This window comes from Diabrotica virgifera, chromosome 7 (genome assembly GCF_917563875.1).
Source record: "Diabrotica virgifera virgifera chromosome 7, PGI_DIABVI_V3a".
Taxonomy (NCBI): domain Eukaryota; kingdom Metazoa; phylum Arthropoda; class Insecta; order Coleoptera; family Chrysomelidae; genus Diabrotica; species Diabrotica virgifera.
Genome location: NC_065449.1, coordinates 85538353 through 85551446, shown reverse-complemented (window position 1 = coordinate 85551446; position 13094 = coordinate 85538353). Strand labels below are relative to the sequence as shown.

Below are 13094 nucleotides of genomic sequence, written 5' to 3'. Positions count from 1 at the left end.
GCGTGAGTCGGGTCGCTACACATTCCATCTTCACTTACTGAAATTGTCATCGTTATGGGAAGAAATTCTCTTGGGAAAATAGTGCAGTGGTTTCCCTTTGAATTCTGCAACGCTGTATATGTGCCGTTTCTGTGGCTATGATTCTCGCCGCATGGTCAGTTTTGTAACAACCAGCTGCCACCGTCCAACCTATCACCATGTCTGGCTACCCTCACTTAGTTTAGCCTGCAGACCAATGCAGTTGCCCGGGATGTGGCACGTGGAGCCATAAGTGGTGAGAGTTGAGTGCCTTATGAGGACCAGTTATCAAAAACAATCTCCCGTCGATGACGTTTCATGTGGTCGTTCCAATAAAAGGTGCTACCTCTATAACACATTCTTACACCCCACATCGGTGCATGTATGTTTAAAAATGTTATTTTTTGGTATTTTCCTCTTATTCTTAGTATGCATATTCTCTCTGAAATTGGTTTAAAATCAACGATTAGATCTTTCAGCTTTTTGTTTACTACAAATCCTGTGCCTAACATTCTATTTTCCCCTCCGCTATTGAAAAATAAATAGTCATTTATTTCCATTGAGTTTTTGCCTAGTTGTTTCGTTTCTTGTAGTGCTACTATTTCGAATTTATATTTTTTGCATTCATCTACTAGGTGTTTCAGTTTTCCTTCTTCGTATGTTCCTCTTACATTCCATGTTCCTACTAATATATGTTCGTTTACGGGCTTCTTTTCATTAATAATCTGTACACTTTGTCTATTTGGTGTACCTTTACTTTGCCATGTCGTCTCTGTTATTTCAGTCTGCTTTAGTTGTATTGCTAGTTTTTTGGCTGTATATTTTTCTCTTTTGAGTTGTTGTTGACTGCTTTTCCATGTCCATTTTTCACCATTAATGATTAGCTTCTGGTATCCTATTTTTCCATTTTTTCCATTATGCCTCTCTACCATAGCCTTGCTTCTAATTTCTTTCTGGATAATTCTTTCTTCTTTTGACATATTTCATTACTTCTATTTTGTTTTTCACCCCGTTAAGTTCCACTATGACAGTATTTTCTCCTATTTTCCTTGCTCCATTTACATCTACTGAAACTTGTAGATCTTTTTCTATAAAATTCTCCATAACCCCTCGTAAAACTTTTTGATCATTTGTATCAATTTTTATTCCTTGTATTATTACATTTTTTAAGACGTAGTATCTCTTATAAGAATAGGAAGACTAAGATGGTCAGGACATCTAGCAAGGTCACAGCATAACAACCCTCCTAGAAGAATCCTTATGTCACAACCGGTGGGAAGTAGAAATAGGGGTAGGAAAAAACTTAGATGGAAATATGGCGTAGCTGAGGATGGGAGAAAAATAGGCGCAGCAAACTGGCAACGGTTGGCAATGGATAGGACTGACTGGCGTAATAGACTTGGGAAGGTCGAGGCTCTTTCATAGGGCTGTAGCACCATTGATGATGATGATTATTACATTTTTCCTCTATCTTTCATTTTCCAATTTCTCTATTTTTTTCATTTGCTTTACTAATTTCTTTTTCTAATTGACCTATTTGTTTTATAGCTTTTTCGTTTGTTTCTCGCAGCTTTTTTATTTCATCTTTGTAGCCGCTTTGTGGATCTTTCAGTTCTTTAATTTCATTCTTTAGTTGTGTGATTTCGTCTGCAGATCTATATTGTTATTTTTTTTATGTCTTTTATATCCATTGCTAATTCTCTCATCATTTTCATCATTTGTTCCATTTCGCTTATGTTTTCTTCACCTATTTTTTGTGATGATATAGCTGTTCTTTTTGATTTTTTGCTGGGATATTCCTCCTCTTCCCTTCTCCTTTTCATTTCATCAGCTAATTCGCTATTTGAACTCATTGTTCTTAATTCCTAGTTATTTTTCGTGCTAGAGTTATTAGTCAATGCGTCACGGGTGAAGTTTCGTGGAGAACTCTACTCACAGTTCAAATTCCCACCCGCGCAAGTGCTGGCCGTTACTAATTTTCCAGCACTTTTATTCCTAGGTAAAAATCAAAATCCGGCCCTGGTTATCTGTTTATAATAACATTAATTATATTATAATAAAGTTTTCTACTTTCAGCTGATTCTGTTTATTAATATGCTTTATTTTCCTGTAGAAATACACCATTCACAATTCACAATAATATTATATTGTTTTGTTTCCACCTACTGTAAAACCTGCTTTGTTTATATTCGATCACACAAGTTTTTATCACTTTACACAAGAATTTAATTCCTTATCGTTGGGATTACTTTTATTTTTTAGTAAACATCTATTCTTATGTAAAATCATCCAATAAACACGATGGTTTAATTATTTTTCCGCTAGCTACTGTAGTTTTCGAGAAAATTGCGTAAAATCTCCTATTTTACAATTTTCCGGATTTCCTTGCATTTTCTCGCAAAAAAGCACATCAATTTTTATGTAAAATCATCCAATAAACACCATGGTTTGATTATTTTTCCGCTAGCCACTGTAGTTTTCGAGAAAATTGAGGAAAATCTCTATTTTTCGATTTTTCCGGATTTCCCGGCATTTTCTCGCAAAAAAGCACATCTATTTTTATGTAAACTCGTCCAATAAACACAATGGTTTAATTATTTTTCCGCTAGCTACTGTAGTTGTCGAGAAAATTGCGAAAAATCTCTATTTTACGATTTTTCCGGATTTCCTGGCATTTTCTCGCAAAAAAGCACATCTATTTTTATGTAAAATCGTCCAATAAACACGACGGTTTGATTATTTTTCCGCTAGCTATTGTAGTTTTCAAGAAAACTGAAGAAAAGCTCTATTTTACGATTTTTCCGGATTTCCCGGCATTTTCTCGCAAAACTAATTTCAGATTCGGATTCCTGAGGGTCGAAAACATATTTGCAAAAGGTTTTCGTCTTCTTTGCCAATTTTGAGCAGTTGAGAATATTTCAGTGGACTATAATATTACACTTGAATGTACAACTTTCATAATATGCATTTCGTTTTTATCAATGGCTCAGTGATATTCTTATTAAAATAATATCAATCTTCTATTGCATAATTGTATTTGCAATATACTGGTTTCTTTCTGCTTTACTTCTCGTTCGCTTTGCTAAAATATAGAACACATGCCATTGTCCTACTGAATAATATTACACTTGAATGTACAACTTTCATAATATGTATTTCATTTTTGTCAATGGCCCAGTGTTATTCTTATTAAAATAATATCAAAAGTTAAACAAGGAAAAAAAGGAAGGCAACAACATGCGGTGTTCCCAAGCGGTCACCCATCCAAGTATTAACCGCACCCTACACTGCTTGACTTCGGTGATCGGACGAGAACCGGTATATTCAGTGTGGTATGGCCGTTGCCGATTATAACTGAAACAAATTGATTCAAAAATGAGTAAGTGATAGTCCAGGTTGTGAAAGGTTGCTCCATCATGTAAAATGTTTCTGATTCGGTGTCTTCTATTGCATAATTGTATTTGCAATATACTGGTTTCTTTCTGCTTTACTTCTCGTTTGTTTTGCTAAACTATAGAACACATGCCCTAGTCCTACTGAATAATATTACACTTGAATGTACAACTTTCATAATATGTATTTCATTTTTGTCAATGGCCCAGTGTTATTCTTATTAAAATAATATCAAAAGTTAAACAAGGAAAAAAAGGAAGGCAACAACATGCGGTGTTCCCAAGCGGTCACCCATCCAAGTACTAACCGCACCCGACACTGCTTGACTTCGGTGATCGGACGAGAACCGGTATATTCAGTGTGGTATGGCCGTTGCCGATTATAAATGAAACAAATTGATTTAAAAATGAGTAAGTGATAGTCCAGGTTGTGAAAGGTTGCTCCCTCATGTAAAATGTTTCTGATTCGGTTTCTTCTATTGCATAATTGTATTTGCAATATACTGGTTTCTTTCTGCTTTACTTCTCGTTTGCTTTGCTAAAATATAGAACACATGCCATTGTCCTACTGAATAATATTACACTTGAATGTACAACTTTCATAATATGTATTTCATTTTTGTCAATGGCCCAGTGTTATTCTTATTAAAATAATATCAAAAGTTAAACAAGGAAAAAAAGGAAGGCAACAACATGCGGTGTTCCCAAGCGGTCACCCATCCAAGTACTAACCGCACCCGACACTGCTTGACTTCGGTGATCGGACGAGAACCGGTATATTCAGTGTGGTATGGCCGTTGCCGATTATAAATGAAACAAATTGATTTAAAAATGAGTAAGTGATAGTCCAGGTTGTGAAAGGTTGCTCCCTCATGTAAAATGTTTCTGATTCGGTTTCTTCTATTGCATAATTGTATTTGCAATATACTGGTTTCTTTCTGCTTTACTTCTCGTTTGCTTTGCTAAAATATAGAACACATGCCATTGTCCTACTGAATAATATTACACTTGAATGTACAACTTTCATAATATGTATTTCATTTTTGTCAATGGCCCAGTGTTATTCTTATTAAAATAATATCAAAAGTTAAACAAGGAAAAAAAGGAAGGCAACAACATGCGGTGTTCCCAAGCGGTCACCCATCCAAGTACTAACCGCACCCGACACTGCTTGACTACGGTGATCGGACGAGAACCGGTATATTCAGTGTGGTATGGCCGTTGCCGATTATAAATGAAACAAATTGATATAAAAATGAGTAAGTGATAGTCCAGGTTGTGAGAGGTTGCTCCCTCATGTAAAATGTTTCTGATTTGGTTTCTTCTATTGCACAATTGTATTTGCAATATACTGTTTTCTTTCTGCTTTACTTCTAGTTTGTTTTGCTAAAGTGTAGAACACATGCCCTAGTCCTACTGAATAATATTACACTTGAATGTACAACTTTCATAATATGCATTTCATTTTTATCAATGGCTCAGTGATATTCTTATTAAAATAATATCAAAAGTTAAACAAGGAATAAAAGGAAGGCAACAACATGCGGTGTTCCCAAGCGGTCACCCATCCAAGTACTAACCGCACCAGACACTGCTTGACTTCGGTGATCGGACGAGAACCGGTATATTCAGTGTGGTATGACCGTTGCCGATTATAAATGAAACAAATTGATATAAAAATGAGTAAGTGATAGTCCAGGTTGTGAGAGGTTGCTCCCTCATGTAAAATGTTTCTGATTTGGTTTCTTCTATTGCACAATTGTATTTGCAATATACTGTTTTCTTTCTGCTTTACTTCTAGTTTGCTTTGCTAAACTATAGAACACATGCCATAGTCCTACTGAATAATATTACACTTGAATGTACAACTTTCATAATATGTATTTAATTTTTATCAATGGCTCAGTGATATTCTTATTAAAATAATATCAAAAGTTAAACAAGGAATAAAAGGAAGGCAACAACATGCGGTGTTCCCAAGCGGTCACCCATCCAAGTACTAACCGCACCAGACACTGCTTGACTTCGGTGATCGGACGAGAACCGGTATATTCAGTGTGGTATGGCCGTTGCCGATTATAAATGAAACAAATTGATATAAAAATGAGTAAGTGATAGTCCAGGTTGTGAGAGGTTGCTCCCTCATGTAAAATGTTTCTGATTTGGTTTCTTCTATTGCACAATTGTATTTGCAATATACTGTTTTCTTTCTGCTTTACTTCTAGTTTGCTTTGCTAAACTATAGAACACATGCCATAGTCCTACTGAATAATATTACACTTGAATGTACAACTTTCATAATATGTATTTCATTTTTGTCAATGGCCCAGTGTTATTCTTATTAAAATAATATCAAAAGTTAAACAAGGAAAAAAAGGAAGGCAACAACATGCGGTGTTCCCAAGCGGTCACCCATCCAACTAATAACCGCACCCGACAATGCTTGACTTCGGTGATCGGACGAGAACCGGTATATTCAGTGTGGTATGGCCGTTGCCGATTATAAATGAAACAAATTGATTTAAAAATGAGTAAGTGATAGTCCAGGTTGTGAAAGGTTGCTCCATCATGTAAAATGTTTCTGATTCGGTGTCTTCTATTGCATAATTGTATTTGCAATATACTGGTTTCTTTCTGCTTTACTTCTCGTTTGTTTTGCTAAACTATAGAACACATGCCCTAGTCCTACTGAATAATATTACACTTGAATGTACAACTTTCATAATATGTATTTCATTTTTGTCAATGGCCCAGTGTTATTCTTATTAAAATAATATCAAAAGTTAAACAAGGAAAAAAAGGAAGGCAATAACATGCGGTGTTCCCAAGCGGTCACCCATCCAAGTACTAACCGCACCCGACACTGCTTGACTTCGGTGATCGGACGAGAACCGGTATATTCAGTGTGGTATGGCCGTTGCCGATTATAAATGAAACAAATTGATTTAAAAATGAGTAAGTGATAGTCCAGGTTGTGAAAGGTTGCTCCCTCATGTAAAATGTTTCTGATTCGGTTTCTTCTATTGCATAATTGTATTTGCAATATACTGGTTTCTTTCTGCTTTACTTCTCGTTTGCTTTGCTAAAATATAGAACACATGCCATTGTCCTACTGAATAATATTACACTTGAATGTACAACTTTCATAATATGTATTTCATTTTTGTCAATGGCCCAGTGTTATTCTTATTAAAATAATATCAAAAGTTAAACAAGGAAAAAAAGGAAGGCAACAACATGCGGTGTTCCCAAGCGGTCACCCATCCAAGTACTAACCGCACCCGACACTGCTTGACTACGGTGATCGGACGAGAACCGGTATATTCAGTGTGGTATGGCCGTTGCCGATTATAAATGAAACAAATTGATATAAAAATGAGTAAGTGATAGTCCAGGTTGTGAGAGGTTGCTCCCTCATGTAAAATGTTTCTGATTTGGTTTCTTCTATTGCACAATTGTATTTGCAATATACTGTTTTCTTTCTGCTTTACTTCTAGTTTGTTTTGCTAAAGTGTAGAGCACATGCCCTAGTCCTACTGAATAATATTACACTTGAATGTACAACTTTCATAATATGCATTTCATTTTTATCAATGGCTCAGTGATATTCTTATTAAAATAATATCAAAAGTTAAACAAGGAATAAAAGGAAGGCAACAACATGCGGTGTTCCCAAGCGGTCACCCATCCAAGTACTAACCGCACCAGACACTGCTTGACTTCGGTGATCGGACGAGAACCGGTATATTCAGTGTGGTATGGCCGTTGCCGATTATAAATGAAACAAATTGATATAAAAATGAGTAAGTGATAGTCCAGGTTGTGAGAGGTTGCTCCCTCATGTAAAATGTTTCTGATTTGGTTTCTTCTATTGCACAATTGTATTTGCAATATACTGTTTTCTTTCTGCTTTACTTCTAGTTTGCTTTGCTAAACTATAGAACACATGCCATAGTCCTACTGAATAATATTACACTTGAATGTACAACTTTCATAATATGTATTTAATTTTTGTCAATGGCCCAGTGTTATTCTTATTAAAATTATATCAAAAGTTAAACAAGGAAAAAAAGGAAGGCAACAACATGCGGTGTTCCCAAGCGGTCACCCATCCAAGTACTAACCGCACCCGACACTGCTTGACTTCGGTGATCGGACGAGAACCGGTATATTCAGTGTGGTATGGCCGTTGCCGATTATAACTGAAACAAATTGATTTAAAAATGAGTAAGTGATAGTCCAGGTTGTGAAAGGTTGCTCCATCATGTAAAATGTTTCTGATTCGGTGTCTTCTATTGCATAATTGTATTTGCAATATACTGGTTTCTTTCTGCTTTACTTCTCGTTTGTTTTGCTAAACTATAGAACACATGCCCTAGTCCTACTGAATAATATTACACCTGAATGTACAACTTTCATAATATGTATTTCATTTTTGTCAATGGCCCAGTGTTATTCTTATTAAAATAATATCAAAAGTTAAACAAGGAAAAAAAGGAAGGCAACAACATGCGGTGTTCCCAAGCGGTCACCCATCCAACTAATAACCGCACCCGACACTGCTTGACTTCGGTGATCGGACGAGAACCGGTATATTCAGTGTGATATGGCCGTTGCCGATTATAAATGAAACAAATTGATTTAAAAATGAGTAAGTGATAGTCCAGGTTGTGAAAGGTTGCTCCCTCATGTAAAATGTTTCTGATTCGGTTTCTTCTATTGCATAATTGTATTTGCAATATACTGGTTTCTTTCTGCTTTACTTCTCGTTTGCTTTGCTAAAATATAGAACACATGCCATTGTCCTACTGAATAATATTACACTTGAATGTACAACTTTCATAATATGTATTTCATTTTTGTCAATGGCCCAGTGTTATTCTTATTAAAATAATATCAAAAGTTAAACAAGGAAAAAAAGGAAGGCAACAACATGCGGTGTTCCCAAGCGGTCACCCATCCAAGTACTAACCGCACCCGACACTGCTTGACTTCGGTGATCGGACGAGAACCGGTATATTCAGTGTGGTATGGCCGTTGCCGATTATAAATGAAACAAATTGATATAAAAATGAGTAAGTGATAGTCCAGGTTGTGAGAGGTTGCTCCCTCATGTAAAATGTTTCTGATTTGGTTTCTTCTATTGCACAATTGTATTTGCAATATACTGTTTTCTTTCTGCTTTACTTCTAGTTTGTTTTGCTAAAGTGTAGAACATATGCCCTAGTCCTACTGAATAATATTACACTTGAATGTACAACTTTCATAATATGCATTTCATTTTTGTCAATGGCTCAGTGTTATTCTTATTAAAATAATATCAAAAGTTAAACAAGGAAAAAAAGGAAGGCAACATCATGCGGTGTTCCCAAGCGGTCACCCATCCAAGTACTAACCGCACCCGACACTGCTTGACTTCGGTGATCGGACGAGAACCGGTATATTCAGTGTGGTATGGCCGTTGCCGATTATAAATGAAACAAATTGATATAAAAATGAGTAAGTGATAGTCCAGGTTGTGAGAGGTTGCTCCCTCATGTAAAATGTTTCTGATTTGGTTTCTTCTATTGCACAATTGTATTTGCAATATACTGTTTTCTTTCTGCTTTACTTCTAGTTTGCTTTGCTAAACTATAGAACACATGCCATAGTCCTACTGAATAATATTACACTTGAATGTACAACTTTCATAATATGTATTTAATTTTTGTCAATGGCCCAGTGTTATTCTTATTAAAATTATATCAGTTGTCTGTCAAGTCTCTTAGTGATTAGACGTGTTTGATTTAAAAGTCGATTCACTAATTGCCGCAAAAAATACACAGTTTTTTACCTTTTACTCATTTATTTGGTTAAGTTTTTTGGATTTCTACAAGTAAGTCGATTCATTACTTAATTTATCCTGGGAAATTATACTTAAAAATCCGACATCTGTCTGGGACGGATGTCGGGAACTTCACCTGGCGGCGGGAAGCCGCCGCGATCTTCAAATATAAGAATCGAGGATATCAGGGTTCTGGATGGCATGGAACTCGACGATTCAAATGTAAATATTAATCAAGATGGTTTTCGCGGATTTACAGAAGCCGATAAGAATAATATTGCAACAGGGGACAAAAATCAAGATTTTCCAGTAGATAATGATAACAATAAAAGCTCATTAACAACAACAGCAAGTAATTTAGACCAGCCAAACCAGTCTTTCAAACGCGATATTTCCATTAATAATCGATTTACGTCAAGAGATACAGGTCCGTACTTAATTTTTGTGGAACACGAAGTTTTGAATGTGGGAAGATTGCATCCAATGAGACTTGGTGAAAAACTGTTAGCACTTTCGGAATACGAAAAATCGATCTTAGAAATTAGTAGCGTGGGTCATAATAGACTTAAAATTGAAGTTAATTCAGGGTTAGTTGCGAACAAATTAGTGGAAAATTCGGTATTCAAAGACAATAAACTGATAGCTTATATCCCCTCACACTTAACTGAAAAAAAAAGGTATTGTGAGATCGGTCGATACATATCTGACTGAAAATGATCTTGTTAAAGTTATAAAATCAGAGTGTTCTGTTCGTAAGGTGCAAAGAATGTTTCGAAAAGTAATAAAAGACGGAGTGATTGAAAAAATCCCCCGTCAAATGATAATTGTCACATTTGCAGGGAACAAAATTTCCCAATTTATTTATATAAATAAAGTGAGATGTCCTGTAGACACGTACGTTCGTCCTGTTATGCAGTGTTACAATTGTCTTCGTTACGGTCACTCTGCATCTCAATGTAAAGGAAAAAAGAAATGCCGAAACTGCGGCAAAGAAAATGATAACGAATGCACTCAATGTGATAACTTCTGCATTTTTTGTAACTCTAATTCACACAACTCGACAAATCGAGATTGTTCAGAGTATAAAAAACAAAAACGAACTAAGGAAGCAATGGCACACCTTAATATTTCTTTCAAAGAGGCCGAAAAAGTTATTGACAATCCTGCCTACACTAGTATTGTTCAAAAAAACAGATTTGCTCCGTTACTGTCATCCACTACTGAATTCCCTTCATTAGTTTCCAGGCCAAATACCTATTCCAATATTGCTCAAAGCTCATCAAAACATTTGCCTTCCATTGCAAATATTTCAAATACTGCAGCTTCTACTAGGAAAAAACGAAAAATACACCCATCGTCTCCTACGCTTATTACCGCTCCAAGCGAATTTAGCTTTTGTGCTAGCCCCGTATTCCAGTTCGGAAACTATAATAAAAATGTATCTAAAAATAACGATGAACATCTTAAAAATGAATTCGCTACTACTTTGAAGGATTCAATCAATAATTTCTTTTCAGACATTCCTGCTCGAAACCCTGCGATCAATAGTTCAGTTCCCTCTATACAAGATGTAGAAAATATAATTAACAGCGTGATTAAACATTTCTTTACCTGATATGGCCGGTTTAAAAATTGTCCAGTGGAACGCTAGATCAGCGTACTCTAATAAAAACTCTATTACGCAACTTTTTACAGAAGAACACTTTGATATAGCTCTTATTTCGGAAACTTGGTACAAACCTAAGTATGAAATGTCCTTACAGGGATTTAATATTGTTAGAAAAGATAGACGTAATAAACGAGGTGGAGGTGTTAGCATAATTATCTCTAATAATATTAAATACAATAATATAGTATTCAACCAAACATTTAATAAAAATATTGAAGTTTGTGGCATTGATATTGATGTCAATGGCACCAAAATATCTGTGGTTAGTATTTATCGTCCAGGTAGCATTGCAGTCACAGTGAACGACTATGTTTCTCTTTTTCAACAAATTCCGCATAATTTTATTATTGGTGGCGACTTTAACGCCCATCATGGAGCCTGGGGCTCTATAAACAATGATCATAGCGGTAACATACTCATGGAAGCAGACTCATTGGGCAGACTATTGTACTCAACTCAATAGGAATTCAAATCCCTCGGAAATTTGGCGCCGGATTAATAGATTTCAAAAGAAGAAAAATGATATCCAACCATGTGAAGAAAATGAGGCGGAAATACTTTTTCATAAATTGGCTCCAAGTTTTGTTAGTCCTTACATTCACTACACACCCACCAGTAATCATGATCATTCTCTTCTAGCCCCAGTTACACTAAGAGAGTTAGAACTTAATATCAAATCGTCAAAACTTACTGCTCCAGGCTTAGATGGCATCAATTATATGATGATTAAAAAGCTCCCTGACTCGGCGAAACACTTTCTTTGCAAAATATATAACAATATACTTTCAGGAGATACGGATTACCCCTCACTAAAACAGTGTCTAATTATTCCTATTCCTAAGGCCAGTGACAACAAAGCTCTGCGACCCATTTCTCTAATGTCTTGTGTATTAAAAACTTTGGAAAGAATTATCAAACTCAGATTAGAATGGTGGTTAGAAAATAATAACATCCTCCCCCAATCCCAGTTTGGTTTTCGGCGAGGTAAAGGTACTCTCGACTGTGCAGCCAATCTTGCAACGGAAATTCAGTTGGCTTTTTCAGAAAACCATTATTCAGCTGCCTTATTTTTAGATATCTCTAGTGCTTATGAAAGTGTGCTGTTGGATTGTTTATATGAAAAGTTAACATACATCCATATACCACCACAATTTGCATTTGTTCTTATTAATATGTTCCTCAGACGACAGATCTTTATAAAATGCAATACAAATACTCTAGGTCCTAGAGAGGTTAACTCGGGTCTGCCACAGGGGTCGGTGTTGAGCCCGCTTCTATTTAATATCTATACCCTCGATGTTCACAACCTTGGTATGAACGCAAGAATTTTACAATATGCTGACGATTTTTCTATATACACTACTCATAAAAACTACTCTCAATGTGTTAGTAATCTTAAGTATATAGTACATTGCTGCTTTAAATACTTTCCTGAACAGGGATTTGAAATATCACCTCATAAATCTGCTATTGTATTTTTTACCAGACACCAATTGCCAGAACTTAATAGCCTTACAATTCAAAATCACACTATACCTGTTTGCAAAACATACACATATTTGGGTATCACATTTGATTGCAAACTGACCTGGTCCGATCACATATCAAGATGCATTAAGAAAAGTGAAAAAAGTCTTAATATCCTAAGAGCAATTAACAGATATCATTGGGGCGCTGACCCTAACATTAACTTGATTTTCTACCGAGCGTACACTCGATCTATCCTAGATTATGGTTGTTTCTTGTATGGATCAGCCACTAATTCCAGACTTTCACAAATAGATAGGGTACAGTTCAAGGCTCTACGCATTGTTCTTGGTGCATTTAAATCCACTCCCACAGCTGCTCTCCTTGCAGAGTGTGGCGAACCCCCCATGCAACTTCGACGACAGTTACTAGCTGAAAAATTCGTCGTTAAACAAAAACGATTTACACACAACGACCTTATTAAAAATTTAGGCATCTTAACTGCATATAGCTACACTAATAAATACTGGCACAACAGAAACTGTCCCCCTCTAGCTGATGCATTTGCAACAGTCTCAAACATCGAACTACGTGATGATTCTGGTTTGCCGTTCTTCACGGCTAAATTCGATATATGTCTTACACAACCAAATATTATTTTTCCAGAATATAATGATAACCCAGCAATTAATAACATATCTATGCAAATAGAATTAGAGAAATT

The 13094-nt window shown here is 35.8% G+C and overlaps 12 non-coding genes and 2 pseudogenes across 12 annotated transcripts; all 14 read right to left on the bottom strand.

Annotated features, from left to right (window-relative positions):
• Window positions 1-3245: 3245 nt before the first annotated feature.
• LOC126889022 (5S ribosomal RNA) lies at window positions 3246-3364 on the bottom strand. The gene has a single exon (XR_007699826.1). It is a non-coding gene; the product is annotated as a 5S ribosomal RNA (ribosomal RNA).
• A 305-nt stretch (window positions 3365-3669) lies between these two features.
• Window positions 3670-3788, bottom strand: LOC126889117 (5S ribosomal RNA). The gene has a single exon (XR_007699921.1). It is a non-coding gene; the product is annotated as a 5S ribosomal RNA (ribosomal RNA).
• A 305-nt stretch (window positions 3789-4093) lies between these two features.
• On the bottom strand, window positions 4094-4212 carry LOC126889106 (5S ribosomal RNA). The gene has a single exon (XR_007699910.1). It is a non-coding gene; the product is annotated as a 5S ribosomal RNA (ribosomal RNA).
• Window positions 4213-4517: 305 nt separating this feature from the next.
• LOC126889004 (5S ribosomal RNA) lies at window positions 4518-4636 on the bottom strand. Its single transcript, XR_007699809.1, has one exon. It is a non-coding gene; the product is annotated as a 5S ribosomal RNA (ribosomal RNA).
• A 305-nt stretch (window positions 4637-4941) lies between these two features.
• On the bottom strand, window positions 4942-5060 carry LOC126889109 (5S ribosomal RNA). The gene has a single exon (XR_007699913.1). It is a non-coding gene; the product is annotated as a 5S ribosomal RNA (ribosomal RNA).
• A 305-nt stretch (window positions 5061-5365) lies between these two features.
• On the bottom strand, window positions 5366-5484 carry LOC126889103 (5S ribosomal RNA). The gene has a single exon (XR_007699907.1). It is a non-coding gene; the product is annotated as a 5S ribosomal RNA (ribosomal RNA).
• A 305-nt stretch (window positions 5485-5789) lies between these two features.
• LOC126889137 (5S ribosomal RNA) lies at window positions 5790-5908 on the bottom strand (annotated as a pseudogene).
• Window positions 5909-6213: 305 nt separating this feature from the next.
• LOC126889032 (5S ribosomal RNA) lies at window positions 6214-6332 on the bottom strand. Its single transcript, XR_007699837.1, has one exon. It is a non-coding gene; the product is annotated as a 5S ribosomal RNA (ribosomal RNA).
• A 305-nt stretch (window positions 6333-6637) lies between these two features.
• Window positions 6638-6756, bottom strand: LOC126889002 (5S ribosomal RNA). Its single transcript, XR_007699807.1, has one exon. It is a non-coding gene; the product is annotated as a 5S ribosomal RNA (ribosomal RNA).
• A 305-nt stretch (window positions 6757-7061) lies between these two features.
• Window positions 7062-7180, bottom strand: LOC126889102 (5S ribosomal RNA). Its single transcript, XR_007699906.1, has one exon. It is a non-coding gene; the product is annotated as a 5S ribosomal RNA (ribosomal RNA).
• A 305-nt stretch (window positions 7181-7485) lies between these two features.
• Window positions 7486-7604, bottom strand: LOC126889095 (5S ribosomal RNA). The gene has a single exon (XR_007699899.1). It is a non-coding gene; the product is annotated as a 5S ribosomal RNA (ribosomal RNA).
• Window positions 7605-7909: 305 nt separating this feature from the next.
• LOC126889134 (5S ribosomal RNA) lies at window positions 7910-8028 on the bottom strand (annotated as a pseudogene).
• Window positions 8029-8333: 305 nt separating this feature from the next.
• On the bottom strand, window positions 8334-8452 carry LOC126889084 (5S ribosomal RNA). Its single transcript, XR_007699888.1, has one exon. It is a non-coding gene; the product is annotated as a 5S ribosomal RNA (ribosomal RNA).
• A 305-nt stretch (window positions 8453-8757) lies between these two features.
• LOC126889006 (5S ribosomal RNA) lies at window positions 8758-8876 on the bottom strand. Its single transcript, XR_007699811.1, has one exon. It is a non-coding gene; the product is annotated as a 5S ribosomal RNA (ribosomal RNA).
• Window positions 8877-13094: the final 4218 nt, after the last annotated feature.